Source organism: Bos grunniens, chromosome 2 (genome assembly GCF_055505025.1).
Source record: "Bos grunniens cultivar Pamir isolate PY7600 chromosome 2, Bosgru_T2T1.0, whole genome shotgun sequence".
In the NCBI taxonomy this organism is placed as follows: Eukaryota; Metazoa; Chordata; class Mammalia; order Artiodactyla; family Bovidae; genus Bos; species Bos grunniens.
The window spans coordinates 82505109-82518658 of NC_141166.1; the positions used below are offsets into that span (position 1 = coordinate 82505109).

The following is a 13550-nucleotide window of genomic DNA, read 5'->3' on the forward strand; positions in this document are numbered from 1 at the left end:
AAGATTGTCTCAGTTTGAATTTATTGATGTTTTATTAACTATATCCACATCTGTATGTATATTAGTAAAAGTGCTCATGTTTAAAATCTCTGGTTATGATATGATGCATTTCTGACAAACTTCCAAATACCAAGACTAATTTACTGATTACTTATTTTAAATGGAAATATAAATAATGTCTTGATAATATTTTGTGGTGAATCATGCCTTCACATTGAAAAGCTTTGCTTTGAAATTAAAAAGAAACAAAAAATCTCAAGTCTTTCTTCAAAACAAATGATCAAGTATAGCACAGGTCTCAGTCTGAGACTTTCTTTTTAAATAAGTGAATATCTACACATTGAAAAAAACTTGCAGCAAAATACCCACCCCAGATTTGCTTGCCATCCAAAAGCAAATCCCCTCCCACCTATCCTCAAAGTGTTCTTTTAGAGGAGAACTGAGTCTGTTGCTAGGTAACGTGAATAAGATTGATTCAGAAAACCTCAAGAATGCTGTAAAAATATACACTATGACACATACTGAAAAGTCCCAAAGAAATATATATATATATATATATAAATGTTCCCAGCTTAGTTTAAAAGCTGTATTTATTGGCTAGTAAAGATTTCAAGTTTGGGGAGTTACCAGTTGAGAGACATTCTCACATATTCACTGATTCAGAATAGAAAACATTTATCTTATGAAATATATAGACACTACAATCACAACTGATAACTGAAAATTTTTTAAAATATACTTATTTTGAAATCACTTACATAATGTAGGAAATTAGGTTTAAAAATGCACTAGTAGTTATTGTAGGCCAAGTCAAACCCCAAAAGCATTTGGGGGTTGAGGGGTTGGTGAAAAACAACTTTGAAAAATGACACCAATGATCAGTTTGGAGAATAAATATTAATAATAACAAGAATCTTTTCAAAAAATACTTAATAAGTAGTGGCTTGTCTGTCTAGGTATTTGAATGATACAATAATTTAAGCAATGTGGAAAAATTACAAAGATTGAAAAATAAGACAATGGAATAAAATATATATTTCAGAAAAGATCTAGTTGTAGAAAATACCTGCCAAAAAAAAAAAATCATATACCTCTTACCTTGTTACTTACTTAAGTTACTTAGACCACATTTAAATAACATTTAAATAACTGGGAAAACAAATAAAATAATTCCAAATTGATCTCTTTACATACAGATAAGAGCTATTTGGATTATAATATCTATCAAAATATTTACAAATGAAGCAATTAATTTTCAAAATATTTATTTTAGATTTATATGGTAATATCTGAGCCTAAACAATGAAATACCTGTCATTTAAGCATTTTAAATACTTTTTTAAAGAAGAAACAAAATTTTCCAGAAAACTTTTCCATGATGAGTAGCTTATAATATCTTGGAACTAGAACCTCAGAGAATATACATTATCTGCTATTTCCCTAACCACATCCTCTTTTTCTGTTGACACGCTTCTCTTCCTTTTTGTCTACTATTTTCAATTTTGATTGTGTAATTCACTACACTGTATCATTTTACTTCTTCATTGTATCAAAGACAGTAAAAACTAAAGACTATTCTTTAATCTTTAAGAATAAATTGCATGTTCTCTTTTCTTGAAGAGCTTTCCATGTAGCTGGTCCATCACCATATTTATGTTAAATAATGAGAAAGTAATCAAAGATGACATCATGTATTTAAAACCACATTTTCATGCCAAAGGGTGTAGAGTCACTGTCATTTTGGAGAATGGATATTTAGCAAAGAGAGAATTCTTAGAAAATTCAGAGAAGTCTTAGAAAATTTGGAGAATTCTTAGAAAATTCTGTAAAATTTGGAGGAATTTATGGACCATCTCTGTAGAATCTTAGAATTTATAAATGCCTATCACCTACCATGGGCATTTGTTAGAATGTACTGACTTTTTCACAGTAAGCAATGTGTAACTAATGTATTTTTATATACTTTTGTAATTCCCCACTCATTTGGTATAAAAAACAGGTATTTCTTCATGTCCTCTTATATCAGGATATCTCGAATGTCCACTAATAAACTTAAATATAATAAACTTATAAAGAAATGGATAATCAGTAGCACTGAATCTAGTAGAACTAAATTTCATGATAGCAGTTTTAAAGAACATATAATAAATTCAGAGACTCTCCTGTACCTGATAAGTTTTATGAGTTCACAAATGCCAAATTTCAAAAATGATATTATACCAGGAATAGGGACAGCACAAATACTAGTTGACTGAACCAAGGAAACACATTCTTAGATAAGAATTCTTACTCTGCCATTGTAAAGTCAGATATGCAAAGGAGGAATCAGTCTGAATTACTGAAAATCATGAAAACTAAAATATTGGGTAGGTAATAGGGAAGGTTACAAGTTACAAAAACCTTAAAGAAGAATGTTCAGAAACTTTGGATACACTTTAAGAGAAAAAGGAATAATCATGAGCAACACAGAATGAGCACCTGGAACTGGCAGAAACAAAAGAACCCAACTGAATGAGAAAAAAGATGGTAAGAGACAAAGATATATTATTACCTTGTGTAGGTGCTGACTGAAGAGAGAAGCTGTATATGTTTTGATTAACATAATTAGGTCCCCCCTCCCCCGTAATAAAAGTATTGGGCACATCACCTTTAGAAAACTTAAATATCTGATGCTGTTCATTCTTTTGTAAAATAGAGATGTACCTGGAACCCAATATTACATGTGTAGCTATCAGACATACTAAAAGAATCTGGCTTCCACATGATCCCAATTAATATGAAAGACTATGTATTAATTATTCTCAAGAGTGAATGCCAATTTCCATATTTTAGAAGGGACACAGTACAAAATTTTCATATCTTCCCTAACCTCTTTCTATTAAGAACCGCAACAGCAGTTTAGCATGTCTATCCTACCTTGCTTCAGCCCTCACAGTTCCCCCTCTGGACTGGTGTAAGAGCCCGCTAACAAGACTCTCTGCCTTCTTGTGATCCAGACACTACATTGTGCTGGGTAGTCTTTCTGAAATAGAAATCTGACCATGTCACTCTCATGAAAAAACAAAAAAAATCATTCCCTGCACAAAGTAAAACTCCTGCACGTGACATCCAAACCCTTTCGCAATCTGTTCATTTAGCTCCTAGTATATTTGCACACTCTTGTTTTCCTCTGCTCCATTTGCTTTGTGTTCCAGAAAAGTGAAGTTCTTATCCACTGCCAAATTTCATGCCATTTCTACCAAAATGAAAGAGCAATTACTCCTCACCCCAGCTCCTGGCAGGACTTCCCATTCTTAAATTATCCATCTGGTGCACACCAGCTTCTAGTGGTGAAGGATTTAGCTTATATGTTGTCTCCTCTGGGGAGTCACCAGGTGCACCAAGGCTCCCCTGTCCTAGCAAGGTTTGGTTCATCCTCCTTAGGTTATAAATTAAATGTTAATACTTGGAAGATAGTTTTTTATATTATATTTTATATGAATAGAGCCTAGCATTTGGTAGGTTTATAAGAACTTTGTTAACTGGGTAAATAAATGAATAAGACTCAACATTTATGAAAACTCTGGTGACATCTTTTTCACATACTATGAAGCTGATTCAGATTTCAGAAATTTTTATAACTTTAATTATCTATGTAAACTTCAGCAACATAATCTTTTTCTTCTGAAACAAAACTAAACAACTCTGTTACTCTGCAAATTATTTTAGGTATAGTTATAATCCTGTCTGGAGAAGGCAATGGCACCCCACTCCAGTACTCTTGCCTGGAAAATCCCATGGGCAGAGGAGCCTAGTAAGCTGCAGTCAATGGGGTCACTAAGAGTCAGACACGACTGAGCGACTTCACTTTCACTTTTCACTTTCATGCATAGGAGAAGGAAATGGCAACCCATTCCAGTGTTCTTGCCTGGAGAATCCCAGGGACAGGGGAGCCTGGTGGGCTGCCGTCTATGGGGTCGCACATTAGCAGCAGCATAATCCTGTCCAGAATTAAATGACCACAGTTATTTTGCCATCAAGAAGTAGCTAAGAACCAGCCTTAAATACTTTTCCAGTTCAACCAAAAGTTGTTCACAAATTAAAATTTCTACCCTTCACAGATACAGTTCTTCAGATACTCAGTTTTCACTTAGAATCCATTTGCTCTAAACACATACTTCTCTCCATCTGTCCAGTGATTATTAAGTGACTAATATTTAAATTTGGTGAAGAATAGAAATGTTAAAATTAATAATAATTTATGCTTTCTAAGAATTGACAGCTTAGACTATTAGTATCTTTTCCATTTCACAATGAAACAGGAATGATAGCACCTCTGCCTTTCATCTCCTCTCCTCATGACAGGGCCCATAATCCTTCAAACATACCCTTGAATGAAAAGATTTTGAAGACCCACATTGTCATGTTTTCAAGTCCTCAAATTGTAAAAGTCCCTTCTTTAAATGAAGCTGCTGCTGCTAAGTTGCTTCAGTTGTATCCAACTCTGTGCGACCCCATAGACGGCAGCCCACCAGGCTCCCCCGTCCCTGGGATTCTCCAGGCAAGAACACTGGAGTGGTTGCCATTTCCTTTTCCAATGAATGAAACTGAAAAGTGAAAGTGAAGTCGCTCAGTCGTGACCAACTCCTAGCAACCCCATGGATTGCAGCCTACCAGGCCCTTCCGTCCATGGGATTTTCCAGGCAAGAGTACTGGAGAAGAAGCAGCTATAAACAAATGTGCTATTCCAAATGCAAAGCTCTGATACTGTGATTTCTCCACTTGAAAATCAATATAAAAAGTATTTTTCCTATTTATAAAGTGTGTTTTAGATAGCCCTAACATTTACTTCATTCTTAATCCTTATCCCTTTTACTGATGTGAGACTCAGAAAGGGTAAATTTTGCTTAAGATGTCTGTTGCAAATATTACCCAGTATTTTTTATAATCTTGTTACAATAAGAAATTTCCCTTTTTCATTTTTTTGCCTGTATCTTTTCTATTTTTAACATGATAGATAATTCTTATTATGATCAAGTTTTAGCCCACATATTATGTACCCTTTTACATATTATTTGATTGGTAGAGCAAAAAAAGAAAAAAAAAGGAATTATCCCCTCCTCTCTTCGGTTACACTATGCTTCTATTAATTCATCCTAAGATTGTAATACCCATTTATTGACAATCATAATTCTTATTGGCTCATATTTAACTTGCAGTAAAATAAGACAGTGTTTACAATTAACTAGTAATTGTTTTGAAATATAGAGACTTTGATTAATCAAGGAAAGCATGCATTATCTTTAGTGTACCCTGAGAATATAACAAGGCAAGTATCTCCTTTTTAAATTACATTTATTTAATCACTGATTTATCCATTAGCCACTTTGAGGGCATCTATGCCATGTGTATTACAGAAGAATTTCTCTACAAAGTGGTTAGACAGCTAAGTCAGGTAATTGAATAAAAATATTCAATTATCCAAGGGAAAGCTTTTATTTTGTATTCTGTATAAAAATAGAGTTGTTTGTGTTTAATATGGTACACTATATTTAAATTATTTATCACAGTCCTTACATTACAGAGAAAGCTAATAAAGAAGTTATTGCTAAGAGGAAAGGCAAAAGAGCTGCTCAAGGAAGACAGGCTATTGAAAAAGGAATCCAATAGCATTAAAGATACACATTCAAGATAATCTCACCAGACAGGAAGGCAAGGATCACTTTTCTTTCTTCCCCCTTTCTTGCTTGGGTGCTTTTTTTCAGAAGATAACACACCTTCTGTTCAACTGTAAAAACATTAAAATTTACAAAGAAGACTGCTTAAGAATTCCTTTCTGATTCGTATCTTTCACCTTTTATCCCATACTAATATTAACCTATCCAGAATATCTGATCCATCATTATTTATCACCACAAACTTAACCTGTTTCTGCAGTAGCAATGTCAACAGTATTAGCAGGACGTATTATGGATTAAAAGCAAAGATTTTGAGATAGGTCTGAGTTCTTTGATTTGCTTCACAATTTTAGACATGTGGCTTGACCACAAAAAAATATACATTTCTTCATCCATAAAGTTGAGGGATAAACACCAACTCATCAAGTTATTGTGAAGTTTAAATAAAGTAAGTTCCTAATATATAGTAGTTGTTTTAATTATTACTATCATTATCATTCTTAATATCCAGTGTAAGGAAGACATTTATTCTGTTGTCTCTTTGTCCTTTTATGATGTCTATCTAGTCAGTAAGCTTCATTATGTGCATATCTGTTGATTTCTTGTCTTCCTTGTTTCCATATTTCTCAGGCTAGTATGCCTCTTCGCAAATATGCCATTCCTGTCATTTTCATCAACTTTCACCACTTTCCTCAGAGTGGTGCCATGTTCTTACATGTCCATGGCTACATGGTCACTTAGTTTAACAATAGAAATATGAATTATGTTTAGCAATTCATCTTAAACCATGCATATTACTTTATTTCAGATTTTTTCTTTTCTTGGTTGGGTTTTGTGAATCTAGAAGAATACCATGCCTAGTGTGTCCAATAAGCATTTTATATTTCTTAAATAAAAATTTTAAATGTCAAATAAATGATTGAAAATATTTATTAAGTATAGTTTCAAAGAATAAGGAATAAGTCTTAGGATCAGATGACTGATTGTGCCTTGTTACTTTTTATTCTTCTCTACACTCTGCAAATCTGCAATAGCCTTCTTTAGCTAAAATAATTTCCCCCTTTACCATAGCCATGTGTGAATCATATAGTACACTAAAATACATTACTTAGAATTTTATTTGTATTGTTTTTAATATAAAAACTATCAGTAAATAATAAAGATCTTAGCTTTTAAGAAATATACATATTTTACTTATTTTCATATTAAGCAAGAATGATATGAATTGTATGGACAAGAGATTTGAAGACACAGGGAAATACGAGTATAAAGGTGAATTTTTAAACCTTTGTCTTACAGTATGTTCTACTCAAATTTTTGCCTTTTGTATTTCATTTACAAATTAGAAAAGGACGAGGTCCATGTGAAATATGAACAATGTTGAGGTTTGACAGTTATTTGATTATGACTGATTGGTGACTTTATCATCAGCAATTTGATTACTGTTTTCCAGTTTCCACAATCTGCATGTCCAGCTATCCAAGGAATGCTGCTGAAGCAGACTGTCTCCTTTCTCTGTTCCATCTGCTGTTTTAATTTTTATTCACTAATTATGAAAATTAGGTCTAGGAAAATGAAAAAAAATTAATATGTTAAAACTACAGTAAGTTTTTCATCAATATATGAAAAAGGGGTTGGTCATATGGTATAAGAACACTGGGCAATATCTCATTTGACCAAGGTTCTTATTCCTGCTTTATCACCAGTTAGTTGAGCAGCACTGATCAAGTACCTTGTAACTCCCCTACTCTGTGATTATATTACTTAAAAGGGCTAGCTTGGTGCAAATTATGGATAAAGCAAAATACTAATATCAGATTTTAAGAAATTACTCTCATACAGGTCTAGTGATGCAAAAACACATTTGTTTTAAAAAGGATTCTGCCTAAATTTGATACAGGCATAAAGATAGACACATGGGCCAGTGGAACAGAATAGAGAGGCTAGAAATAATTCCATGCATAAACAGTCAACTGAACTTTGACAAGGGAGCCAAGACTATACAATAGGGTAAAGATTGTCTCTTCAGCAATGGTCTTGAGAAAACTGGATATCCACATGCAAAATAATGAAACTGAACCCATATTATATATTACACAAAACATCAAAAATAGTTAAAAAAAAATAAGGACTAAAATTGCAAAACTTCTAGAGGGAAATAAGAGGAAATCTTCATAACATAGGTCTTAGTAGTGATGTCATGGATATGACACCAAAATTACAGGGAGCAAAAGCTCTGCAGAGAAAAAGATAATCTACAGTGTGAAAAATAACCTAGAGAGTGGGAAAAAATATTTATAACTCATATATCTAACAGGATTTTAATATACAAAATATATAAAGTAATCCTAAACTCAACAGCAAAAACATACACACACAAACACACAAACAAAAACCTAAAAATCAACTAGACAAATAAAATCAACAAGTAACCATTAAAAAATGAGCAAGGGGCTTGAATAGATATTTCTTCAAGACATACAACTACCAATAGGCATATGAAAAGGTGCTCAACACCATTAATTATTAAGGAAATGCAAATTAAAATCACAGTAAGACCACCTCACATATGTTAGGATAGTTATTGTGAAAAAAAAAATTAAAACAAAAAGAAAACAAAACAAGTTAGGATAGAGAAAAACTGGAAGCCTTGTACACTGTTGGTGGTAATGTAAAATTTTGCAGCTGCTATAGAAAGCAATGTGAAGGTTCCTCAAAAATTATAAAGAATTATCACATGATCCAGCAATCTCTCTTCTGTGGATATGTCCAAAGAAAATGAAAACAGAATATCAAAAAGCTATCTGCATCTCCAAGTTCATTGCAGCATTCTTCAAAACAGCCAAGATGTGGAATAAGTCTAAATTTCTATCAACAGATGAACAGATAAAATATGGTACAGACATATGATTGAACATTATTTAGTTTTAAAAAAGAAGGAAAGGCTGATATACCTGACACCATGAATGAAACTTGAGGACATTATACGAAGTCAAATAAGCCAGTCACAGAAGAACAAATACAGTATGATTTTATTTATATGAGGTATTTCAAATAATCAAACTTACAGAAAAATAGAGTAGAATGGTGGTTGCCAGGGGCTGAGGCAGAGAAGAAAATGAGAAGATGCTATTAGATGGGTATAAAATTTCTGATATGCAAGATGAATGAGTTCTAAAAATTTGCTAACACTATACATATAGTTAACAATGCTGCATTGTACACTTAAAAAGTTGCTAAATAAATACTAGGGGTATAATGTACAATATAATGACCGTAATTACCACTGCTGTATATGAAAGTTGTTAAAGGAATCAATCATGAGTTATTACCATGAACTGTTTTTCTTTTACCCTCCCACTTTTATTTATTATATCTATATAAAATGATGGTTGTTAACTAAGTTTATTGTGGTAACCAATTCACAATAAATCTAAGTCAAATCTTTACCTGAAACACATACAGTGCTATACGTCAATTATATCTCAATGAAACCCCCCCCCCCAAATAATATAAAAACACTGTTAGAAAGTAAATCTCATGTAGTGCTCCTACCATAACTTTGTAAAGTTAGAATATGGAGACTAAGCCTAGTGCCACTAGGAAGAGCTCAGGTTCAAAATAATAATTCTGTCTATAGAAACAACTAGACTAAGGTTACACTAATTACTTAGTTCCATATAATTTTTAAAGTGCTATCTCATATCTATCTAACAATTTTCCATCATGCCTTCTCAAAGTTATTTGGAAGTCACAGAAGAAGTACAAGGTTAAACTACAGCGTATCAGAATCACATAACATTTTTTTTTTGTCCTCGTGAGCATTCCTTCCAAATAAAACAGATGACAGAAAACATGGTTGACTGAGCCACTTGCCAACAGATTCAAGAGATTAGGACAGGATGTTCACAGAAGAAACAGAGCAGTGACTGGTGGCGAACCAGGCAGTGAAGGACTTCGGGTGCGCTAGTGAGAAGTCAGAATTTATCTTGAAGATAGGCTAGAGCCATTGCTGCTGCTAAGTCACTTCAGTCGTGTCCGACTCTGTGCGACCCCATAGACGGCAGCCCACCAGGCTTCCCCGTCCCTGAGATTCTCCAGGCAAGAACACTGGAGTGGGTTGCCATTTCCTTCTCCAATGCATGAAAGTGAAAAGTAAAGTGAAGTCGCTCAGTCATGTCCGACTCTTAGCGACCCCATGGACTGCAGCCCACCAGGCTCCTCTGTCCATGGGATTTTCTAGGCAAGAGTACTGGAGTGGGTTGCCATTGCCTTCATCGGAGACTGTTTAAAGTAGAAGGATAACAGAAACAGATTAAATTTTAGAAACATTGTTTTTTCTTGAAAAATTTTTTTTTTAAAGTTGCAGAAAAACCAACAATAAAATTGGAAAATTAGATAGCAAGGAATTCTTATTAACCCTTTCCTTATAAATCCAGATAAGATATGATGTTCTAGACTGAGAACTGGGAGTGGATATAGAAAAATTAGGAGAAAAGAGAGTCTTCAGAAGCAAAATGGACAAAATTAGATGATTAGTTTATCATGCTTAGTTCGGTTTCCTTCAGAATATTCCCTTTTTCTCATTCTTCCTTTGAACTTTAGTTATGAAGTACACTTAAAATCATCTTGATAATTATAATTATCATGTAAATTATTACAAAATACAAAAAATTAAATCAATATTCATTCTGTTGAAAAAAATTGATTATTACTGACATAATGAAACACTGCATTAAGGTGCTATTATAGGAAATGTGTTTTTCACAAAATAAAGTCATGATATTAAACATCAACATGCAACAATGAAGAAAAACATGAAACTGATTGAAAAAAAAATTGTGATGAGTAGTCATGGCAAAATTTAATCAAAGCAAAAGCAAAAGAGAGTTTTATGGTTGGTTACACTATGGTGATATTGGGTGGGATTTTTTAAAGCTGTGAATTCTGAATTCATACTTAGTATGTAACTAGAAACCATTGAAGGTCCTTGAAATATGATGAAAGTGATGCTTTTGGAAGAACATTCAGTTTTTGCAAATAAGATGTGCCTATATATTGAGAGTTGACTATATATTAAAGAGATCTCCAGTTTTACTGTAAATTTTATTAGAAGATATAAGCTGTATATAAGAAATTGAATTTATTTTCAAAATGCAATTGTTTAAAATGCTGCCTAGTGAATTAATCTCTGGTTATCATTATCATATAATGTTTATATTTTCCAGACCGGGCAATGTAAGTAGCTACATTTCCTGCCTTTTAGAATTGTTGGGCTTAAAATGCATGACAAAAACAATAAACATAAATGTAGAAAAGCGGCCAAATGAATCTTCACTATACAGAAGTCCTAGAGGCAATGACTCGAAAGAAGGTAAGTTGAAAGAAAATATATTCATTCAATAAGGAAGGGACTATATTTTATATGTGTCCCTATGTAAGAAATTAGATACATTTAAGGAGAAATGAGATAAGAATTGGAAATGTTCTTTGGGTACTCCATTCAACATTCCCAGTGTCTATAATGATTTTCATTGTGGAGCATTTTCATATCTATTACCCTTCTTTTTAAATTATTTACGTATCTTAAAGTTATTTACATATTATACATATTTACAATCCAACTCCTGTGAGCCAATCCAACAGAAATTGTACAGAATTCCAACAGTTTCTACAGAAATTGAATATCAATACTAAACCTGAAAACTGGACCACGAAAGTTTCTCTTTGCTTTTTTTAACTTTTTGTTTTGTTTTACTATTTAATTAATTATTTCTGGAACATCTGCCTCTAGACATTTTATTCTGTATATATGCTATTCAGAGCGCTTATTCACAAATTGTAATTAGCATATCCTTCTTTTCCCACTTAAATATATGTAGGCCGAAAGTCTTATATTCTGACACATTCAGAAATGAATTGCTTTATCCTGTCTCCCACACAATCCCTGCAATCCTTTTCTTAAGATCATGCCTTTTCCTCAAACCAAAACTTTAGCAAGGGTTTAAGAAGACATATATAATCTCCTGCTCTTAATGCGATTCCCTATCTCCTCTTAGATAGATTTTAAGTTCCACTTCCTCACATCATTCTTTTCTAATTGCTTGTGTTGTTGTTTAATCCTAAATGGTGTCCAGCTCTTTTGCAACCCCATAGACTGTAGTCCGTCAGGTTTCCCTGTCCATGGGATTTTCCAGACAAGAATACTAGAGTGGGTTGCATTTCCCTCTCCAGGGGATCTTTCTGACCCAAGCATCGAACCTGGACTCTTTTGCATTGGCAGGCTGATTCTTTACCACTGGGCCATCTAGGAAGCCTCTGGTTACTATCAACATACAAATTGTGTACACTTCTTCCCTCCTTTTAATCTTCTATTTTCTCAAGACCTTTCTCATACCCTTTGCTTCTCTGCATTCTGAATCTTCTCTTGGTGAAACATTCTCTTCACCAGAGAATTAATATGAGCAGGAAGAATTAGGACCTTACATTTTAGCCACTGTCATCTTCTTTTTAAATGTTAAAATATGAAAGTTAATCAACTGCAGCAGAAGTCTGTATCGACTGTGTTGAACCCTGTACCTTTAGTGTCAAGCACATAATCGTGTACTTGAAGTGTCAGGTACATAACACTGCACCTTCTGTATAAGACACATAACTCTGTACCTGCAGTTTCAGTCATGTTAACTAAAGCTTGCTTGAGTTTGTCTTGCTGTTCTAGAAAAATGTCTGCAGGACTCTGCACAGAATGATATTCATTACCCACAATTAATATTCAAAACAATATTTGTCTATGTCTGAACCAGTGGTAATATACCACTTTAAAAGAGCTCAGTATGTTTTTCTTTTCCAAATTTATCTGGTTTCCCTTTCCTATCAGTATGCATGAGGAGTATGTTTCGGCTCTATATTTAATTTCAATAAATCATAAAACTTTGGGGTGTCAACTTTCTGAGTTTGCACTTTATTCTGTTGACACTCATTCACAATTCTTTAGCATCATTGTTTATATATTTTAAATATTTCCCCTTTCTTTTTTTCAGCACAAAGGGCCATATCACAAATATAACCAGTTTATTACTTTCTCTTTTTCATCTTTGCTCTAACCTACTTTCAAGAGTGGAATCCATTTCACTGAGAATGTTCAATCCATATTCAAAGTGGAAGCTAAATGGGCTGCGTGACCGCATTTACTCCACTTGTCACTTTCATTTATCTCTCACCTACCCATTCAGATGGAGGATGCAGTTATACTGGCAAACAGTATATTTTAGCACCCAAGACATCATGCAGCACATTTTTACATTCTCTTAAAGAGAACAAAATTATTTTTGTGTTAAAATGTGATAGTTATTTTATGTTCTCTTTTAGGAAAAAACTGAGATTTCTCATCAGTCAATTGAACATCTATGTTTTTATTCTTGAAAGTTGACTGCTTCTACTCTAAAAATCTGTCAGTGGAACAAACTGATATAGAGGTATAGTCAAAATTTAATTATGCTAAATGGAGCTTTCCAATTCCAAATCTTTCCTTTCTGGTCCCCTGAATTTTGACACTATTTCAGGTGTGAAAGTGTGTTAAGTCACTCAGTCATGTCTGATTTTTTTGTGAACCCATTGACTGTAGCCCACCAGGCTCCTCTGTCCGTAGAATTCTCCAGGCAAGAATACTGGAGGGGTTGCCATTCCCTTTTTCTCCAGGAGATCTTCATGATCCCAGGGATTGAACCTGGGTCTCCTGTATTGCAGGCAGATTCTTTACCTTCTGAGCCACCATATCCATTTCAATAGATTTCAGAAAATCATATTAGAGACTTCAATGTCTCTCAAGTGGGCATCTGGACCTATAACACCTAGGACAAAGTGTCTTTACCTGCCATCAAACATTGTACACAC

The 13550-nt window shown here is 33.6% G+C and overlaps 1 long non-coding RNA gene across 2 annotated transcripts in view; it reads right to left on the minus strand.

Moving 5' to 3' along the window:
- The window catches only part of LOC147378278 (uncharacterized), a 65655-nt gene that overhangs the window by 22417 nt on the left and 29688 nt on the right, over positions 1–13550 (minus strand). For both annotated transcript variants that reach the window (XR_015149773.1, XR_015149772.1), the window contains exon 2: positions 5681–5767. This is a non-coding gene — a long non-coding RNA (uncharacterized LOC147378278). The remainder of the gene's footprint in view (positions 1–5680; positions 5768–13550) is intronic.